This window comes from Ursus maritimus, unplaced genomic scaffold (genome assembly GCF_017311325.1).
Source record: "Ursus maritimus isolate PB19 unplaced genomic scaffold, ASM1731132v1 scaffold_1, whole genome shotgun sequence".
Taxonomy (NCBI): domain Eukaryota; kingdom Metazoa; phylum Chordata; class Mammalia; order Carnivora; family Ursidae; genus Ursus; species Ursus maritimus.
This window is the reverse complement of record NW_024423343.1, coordinates 59268641-59276572: the sequence shown is the minus strand read 5'-3', so window position 1 is coordinate 59276572 and position 7932 is coordinate 59268641. Positions and strand designations below refer to the sequence as shown.

General features: G+C 42.5%; 1 protein-coding gene across 1 annotated transcript in view; it reads right to left on the bottom strand.

Moving 5' to 3' along the window:
* Positions 1-2978: 2978 nt before the first annotated feature.
* Positions 2979-7932, bottom strand: part of METTL8 (methyltransferase like 8) — a 90145-nt gene continuing 85191 nt past the window's right edge. The window contains exon 13 of the transcript XR_005838511.1: positions 2979-6754. The gene's annotated coding sequence lies outside the window, so the exon portion shown is untranslated. The remainder of the gene's footprint in view (positions 6755-7932) is intronic.

The window sequence follows — 7932 nt, the reverse complement described above, 5'->3', positions numbered from 1 at the left end:
CAGAATCTGGTGGTGGGAGCCTGGCATCAGTAATTTTAAGAGCTTCCCAGATGTTTCTAATGAACAGCTAAGGTAGTGATCCATTTGCTCCAGTGGGAGCAGTTAGACATTTTCTAGAACAGTTCTAGATTTAATATGTACATAAATTACCCAGGAGATGTTGTTAAAATGCAGATCCTGATTGATTGGTCTGGGGTAGGGCTTGAGATTCTGTATTTCTTTTTCTTTTCTTTTTTTTAAGATTTATTTATTTGACAGAGTGAGAGAGAGAGAATGCTTGAGCTGGGGGAGGTGCTGAGGGAGAGGCAGAGCGGAAGCAGACGCCCCACTGAGCAGGGAGCCCAGTTTGGGACTTGATCCCAGGACCCTGAGATCATGACCTGAGCTGTAATCAAGAGTCGGATGTTCAATTGACTGAACCAGCCAGGTGCCTGGAGATTCTGAATTTCTAACAACCTCCCCTGGCGATGCTGCCACTGCCAGTTTGCAAACCACCTTAGAGTACGTAAAGGATTTAGGAAAATTAAGACGAGTGGTTAATCACAGAATAGAATGGGCAGAGATAAGCAACCAACCAGGGGTGGTTCAAAAAAAGTTCAAAATAATGAACTTTTTACAAAAAAGGGCAAACTAAGAAGGATATATGGTCTCTTCTATACAGTCAAAACTTTTAGCTTGATCACCTGATCTAAATATTCTTTAAAGCCAAGGAAATATTAAAATTGATACCATGGACCTTTTTATATTGCTCCTCCCTCCCAGGTTGGCCATCTGTGATTTCTGGTCATGCCCTATCTGTTCAGAAGGGCCTGCTGGGAGTGACACTCTCTGGAACCAAGCTGTCGGCAGCACAGCTGGAGGGAACACTTGGATTGAAATAGGGAAACTGAGGTAAGAGATAAGCATGAACTCTGAAGGGAAGTGCAAGGTCAGAAAAAGGAAAATGAATACTCTGGTCAGAAGGTATGAGGCTGGGAGCTGAAAGAAATCTAATGCCTAGAACTCCAAGTTAAGGCCCTCAACAAATGCTAGGGATCTTCTTTTATGTCATGCCAGCACACTGTGTGGGGAAAGTCAAATGTAACACCTTTGCTTCTGGCCCCCTCCATCACTCCCAGTCATTGGGATTTGTGAAAGGGCTGAACCTTTCCCAGGTTTGCTTGGTGAAGGGTTTTGATGATCCATACTTAGGGGTGGAAAGTCCCATGGTGGTGGAAGCCCAGGATCTTCTGTACTTAAGTCCTGTCTCCTGGGACCAGGCAATGAGTGTGTATGGAAACTGCCCGGCCAAGTCCAACTGGGCTGGGCGTGGTGAGGAATGGCAGGAGACAGGCTGGTCTCCTGGTTTGGAAGGCCAGGCTAATACATAAGGGCCAGTTTTCTTTTTCCTTTCTAAAAATTTCGGTAAAGTACACTGAACATAAGATTTGCCATCTTAATCATTTTTAGTGTACAGCTCAGTGACATTAAGTGCATCAGTCACATTGTTCTGCTACCGTCACTATCAGTCATCCACAGAACTCTTTTTATTTTGCAAAACTGTAACTCTACCCATTAAACAAAAACTCCCCATTTCCCGTACCCCAGCCCCTGGCAACCACAATTCTACTTTCTGTCTCTATGAATTTGACTATTCCAGGTACCTCAATTGGAGGTGGAGTGGAACCATACTGTGATTGTCCTTTTGTGACTTGCTTATTTAACTAAGCATAATGTCCTCGAGGTTCACCCATGTGTCAGAATGTTCTTCCTTCGTAAGGCTGAATAATTTTCCTTTGTATGTACGCACCATGTTTTATTTACCCGTTCATTTGCTGATGGATACTTGGGTTGCTTCCTCCTTTTGGTCATTGTGAATAATGCTGCTATGAACATGGAAGTACAAATATCTCTTTCAGTCTCTGCTTTCAACTATTTTGGATATATATCCAGAGGTGGGATTTCTGGATCATATGTAATTTTATTTTAAAGTTTTTGAGGCACTACCATAATGTTTCTATAAATGCTGCACCATTTTACCTTCCCATCAATAGTGTGCTTGCATTCTAATTTCTCCATATCCTTGCCAACAGTTGTTATTTTCTGCGTCTTGGTGATAGTCATTCTAATAGGTGTGAGGTGCTATCCCACTGTGGTTTTAATTAGTCATAGTCCTACATCTTTTCATGTGCTTACTGGCCATCTGTGTAACTTCTCTGATGAAATATCTACTTAAATCCTTTGCTCATTTTATAATTGGGTTGTTTTGGTTTTTTGTTGAGTTGTAGTTCTTCATATATCCTGGATATTAACCCCTTACCAAATATGTAATCTGAAAATATTTTCTCCCATTTTGTGGGCTTTTTCACTATGTTGAGTGTGTGCTTCGATGTACAAAAGTTTTTAATTTTGATGTAGTCTAATCGATCTTTTCGTTGTTGTGCTTTTGGTATCATATTCCAAGGAATCCCTGCTAAACTTGTGTTATGAAGCTCTTCTCCGGTGTTTTCTTTTAAGAGTTTTACAGTTTCAGGGGCGCTTGGGTGGCACAGTGGTTAAGCATCTGCCTTCGGCTCAGGGCGTGATCCGGTGTTATGGGATCGAGCCCCACATCAGGCTCTTCCGCTATGAGCCTGCTTCTTCCTCTCCCACTCCCCCTGCTTGTGTTCCCTCTCTCGCTGGCTGTCTCTCTCTGTCGAATAAATAAATAAAATCTTAAAAAAAAAAGTTTTATAGTTTTAGATCTTACATTTAGGTTTTTTAAAATCCATTTTGAGTTCATTTTTCATGTTTTGTAAAGTAGGGGTCTAACTTCATTATCTTGCAGGTGGATATTCAGTTTTCCCGACACAATTTGTTGAGAAGATTGTCCTTTCCCTATTGAATGGTGTTGGATTCCTTTTTTTTTTTTTTTAAGATTTATATATCTGAGAGAGGGAGAGTGCATGGGAGCAGGGGGAGGGGCAGAGGGAGAGGTAGGAGAAAAGCAGATTTCCGGTTGAGTGCAGAGCCTGATGCTGGGCTCCACATGGGGCCTGATCCCATGACCCTGAGATCATGACCCCTGAATTCACAACCTGGGCCAAAATCAAGAGTCAGATGTTCAACTGACTGAGGCACGTAGGTGCCCCAGTGTTGGTACCCTTTCAGAAAGTCTTCTGACTGGTATATGCAAGGTTTTTTTCTGGGCTCCACAAGGATAAGTTTTTGAGATTATATGAGGATCAGGTGACAACCATGACAAGAGGTAAGCCAGATCAGGTTCCCAGTTTGGATGACTGACTCAGATGAATGGGGCATGGTGCCAGGAGTAGAGCTTTGTAGCACTTTTAGAGTCTTGTAGATCTTTTGAAGGCAGCCAAGATTTCATCTCAATTGTGACCAGTTAGATGGATTGTGGTGATGCTGAATGGTGCTGAAAGGCATTGTGAGTGAAAGCCCTAAATGCTGTGAAGGACGTGGTCTGTGTAGAGGTGGCATTATTAGAAGTGACCTTGGACATCAGAGGGCATATGGTGCAGGGGCTACATTTTAAGGACTTGTTTCATGTGCTTTGTTTGGCTTTCACTAGGTAGTACATGACTAGATTTGTTCATGGAAGGCCTTGGAAAGGGTCTCAAAAATGAGGATGCCAATGGATATGGTACAGTAAGGTAGACTGTGGCAGTGCTGGCCAATGGAACCAAGCGGTTTAAGTAAGTGGTCAGTTGGAGCCAGGCAATTCAAGTGGGAGATACTTACATTTCAGATAAATGGGCATCCATCCTACATTGCAGGCATCTAAGTCTTATTCACTCTAGTACTATCAGTGTCCAGCACAGTTTCTGGCACACAGTGCATGCTTAACAAATGTTTGAACAGAACTGAACATAAGTCAAGGAAATAGCAATGACTTTTTTTTTTTAAGATTTTATTTATTTATTTATCAGAAAGAGAGAGTACAAGCAGGGGGAGTGGCAGGCAGAGGGAGAAGCGGAATCCCCACTGAGCAAGGAGCCCAACTCAGGAATCGATTCTAGGACCCTGAGATCACGGCCTGAGACAAAGGCAGACACTTAGCCTACTGAGCTACCTAGGCGTCCCCAGCAATGACTTTCTGAAATTAAAAAAACCTCAATTCTTGGGGCGCCTGAGTGGCTCAGTCAGTGGAATGTCCAACTCTTGGTTTTGGCTCAGGTCATGATCTCAGGGTCACGAGATTGAGCCCCGCCTGAGTTAGGCTCTGTACCAAGTGGGAAGTCTGCTTGAGATTCTCTCTCTCTATCCCTCTCCCCACTCGTGTAAATGCGCGCTCTCTCTCCCTAAAAATAAATAAATAAATCTTAAAAAAACCCAAAAAAACCACCTGAACTCTTCATAGTTAGGAAGTTCCTTATGGCTAATTTAAATAATTTGAACTGCAGGAGGAGGCCATTTTTCCTCCTCCCCCCAAAAGAGACAAAGATTTGATCACCATCCTTTGTAAAAAAATAAAAATAAAAATTTATTAGTGATAGGTTAATAATTACCACTTTTTAAGCACCAATCATCTCCAGGTACTATGCCTTATATTTGATGCGCTTTGTCTTTTGTCCTTGCAACAATCTTCAGGTAAGCAATATCATCTTCAATTTATAGTTGACGACACTGAGGCTCAGAGATGTTAAGTATTTTGCTTAAGGTTACACAAGCAGCAATAGCAAAGCTAGGATTCATATCCAGATGGGTCCCATGTTTCTTCTCTGAGAACCCATTTTGCCTGTTTCTACCTGGGAGCTATCATTCTCATCTTCTGGTGTGCTCTTCTTCTAGGGTGAATTAACACATTTTCTTCAGCTTCTAATCATCTATCTCTGGCCTTCCCTGAGTTCTCCATGTTCTTTGAGTTCGGCATCAACTCAGTCTTTAAAATACCATTCAATAGGGAAAAAATCACAAGTTTGACTTTAATAAACGAATAGAATCATCTCCCTTTCCATTTTAAATTAGCCTAGAAACTATTAAGCACCTATTCACAAAAAATCATTTTTAAAAAAGTGAACAAAAGGAAACAATAACTACCAGGAGTCCTGGTGAGAGCTGGGTGATGCGGTGTGGTTTTGTGTGCTTAACACAGCCACCTGCGTGTAAAGGTACCAGGAAGAGCCTGGAGCACCTGGACTAAGCATTTTCTAGGTGGAAGAGTGCGGTCCTGGCAGAAGATGTCCCATGGTGAAGAAAGACCACAGGGTTCAGGAGGTGAAGCCGATCAAATACTGTGATGTGGAGTTTTAGTCTCTCTATGGCCTAGAGTCGGGCAGCTCAAAGAGTAGGCTGTGGGCAGGCGCTGGTCTGTTTCATCTCCAGTCCATGACAAGGTAAGAAGAGCAACCAAATCAATTTATATCTGTTGAATCTAATAAAAATCTTGAGCTTGTCTATTGCCTATCTTTATTTTTTCCTGCTCATCTCTTCATTTCCAAACACTAGAGCAGGGCCTGACATGTAGCTGGTATGCACTGGCTGCCTGGGAGATCATAAGGAGAGATTGTTGGAGAGAGGGCAGAGACCAGAAAACACAATGCCAGCAACTGGAGGACATCCTTTTTTTCCCTCCTAATGATTCATCTTTGTAAAGCATTGGTCTATGACAAGTTGCACATGCGCAAAACAAAACAAAAAGCAATAACTGGTCCTTTACCTCAGGTAATTTGAGAAGTGCTGGTCTACAGCCAGTTATTCCTTTTGCAAGTGAATGTAGAAATGGTGCCTGGCAGAGTTGCTAGACCTCCTGGCCATTTATTTAGCAGTCTGGTAAAGATTTAAGCGTGGTAAGCTTCCCAGAATAAGTCACTGGTAATACCTTTGGAAACTCACTTTGATTTTAGTGCCCCATATACCAACCACTGACATGTGTCAGTGCATACCCTGAAGATTCCATCCATCACTAAGGCAGATGCTGATAGACCACAGGCTTATAGGTAAATGCTGAAGAACTACTGATGGTCTATCTCTCTAAGCAGACTACTCAGCAAGTCTAAAAGGACATAGGAGAGTCCACTCCACATTGCTCCAGCCCTGGTAAACGTGACATAGGTTTTACTCCGCACTTCTAAAAGGTTTAGGTAATGCTCACTCCTGTTGTTTCTTGCCATGTGGAGGGACCCACCTGGTCTCTTTAATCCTGCTCTCTTCATTCCTGGGAGAAGTGCCTTAGAGAAGTGAGTTTGGGAAACGAATTAGGCATGTTTAACCCAGTCCTCCTTCACCCTCTCTTGGAAACTGGCTACTCTGGACAAGGCCACACAGGGGCAGACCCCTGTGAGCACAGTCCTGCAGCTGTTCAGCTGTGGGTCTCGATTCTTGGATTCAATAGTAGGAAAGCCATTGTTCCCACGTACCCTGAGACATTTTCTCCAGTACCAGCTTCTCTCAGCTGGTTTACAGTTTGGGCAGGAATACAGAGATATTACTTTGGGGGCTTCCCTCAAACCTCACCAAATGGCAGTGATTGTACACTGAAGCCATGTCTCATAGGCTATGCTAGCCTATATTCTTCACTTGCTTTCCATTAGTGTTCTTGCACAGGATGGTGGCTATGCCATATTGATACCTACTCTGCACATTCTGCCAAGGAGAAGCCAGATCTTCCTCTGCCACACTGGTGAATGAGGGCAACCTTCCAGCTCAGTCAATGCCCTTTCTGCCTGTACCTTTCTGGGTGTGTTTCTCCTAAAGTTGTGTCTCATCTTTCCAGGTTTTTGAAGATCAATAAACACGTACTTTGTGACATATCATGATGGAAAACACAAGGGCTCTGGAATCAAAAGAAGAATCAGATAAAAGTGAGTCTTTGCTCTTCTAAAAAGTATCAAGAACAAAATGTCTTACCAGCCATTTCTATGATACACTTCAGGTAAACAGAAAAAAAGCTCATGGCCTCTGCAGCCTTCCCATTTCCAAGGCCCAGTTAGGGCTCTTTCTTTGGCTCTTCCTGAGCTAGGCCAGGGGGCATTAAAGCTTATAGTTCATTTCTCCAAGATTCAGTTACAAGTCGCTTTTGCTACAATTCTCTCTGACCTTCCATTTTTCTTTGGGTCACTGGAGCAGTTTTTGGCTAATGTGCCTGTGAACACTGCCTACCTTCTCTAAGCCAGAACGTGGCTTGCTTCTTCTGGTAGCCCTTCCTTGTGGTGACTATGCCTGGCTGAGCTGGAGGAATGACTGACCCTAGATTCTTTGCCACCAGACTGACAGCAGTATGCCTCCTCAACTAGACCTTGTCTATGCCAATAGCTTTATCTTTGTATTTTCCCCATCCCCAAACATGTTATTATATTTGTGATATTACTTTATATTACAGATTAAGTCCTTAAAGAAACAGTAACCACCCCCTTGATGTAAGATCTTTGTCAGTGTTTTTATTTTTATCATTCAACTTTGCTAGTCCAGGGCACCTGGGTGGCTCAATTGGTTAAGCATCTGCCTTCGGCTCAGGTCATGATCCCAGGGTCCTGGGGATCAAGCGCCACTTCACATTGGGTAGCATGGTGTTGGGCTCCCTGCTCAGCGGGGAGTCTGCTCCTCACCCCCTTGCTCTCCCCATCATGCTCGCTCTCTCTCTCTAATAAATGAATAAAAATCTTAAAAAAAAAAAACCTGAACTTTGCTAGTCCAAACATATTTTAATGTAAAAATGCATAAATATAGAAAAGTATAGGCTTCCGGGTTAGATAGCCTACCTCTTTGGAAAGTTACTGACCTCATAAGAAACTATGAATAAATTCCCCACGGTAGGATGAACAGAAAGTAACTTATACTCATATATAAACATAATTAAGTATAGATACAGTTGCATAACTAGAATGAAATGTAATGTAAATGTGCCAAAGAGAAGAAAGCACAAAAAATTTATAAAACTTACATGAAATAAGAAAATGTTCAACTGGGTAATAACCAAAACTACATTAACTCAGCAGTCTTGGGGACTTAGAA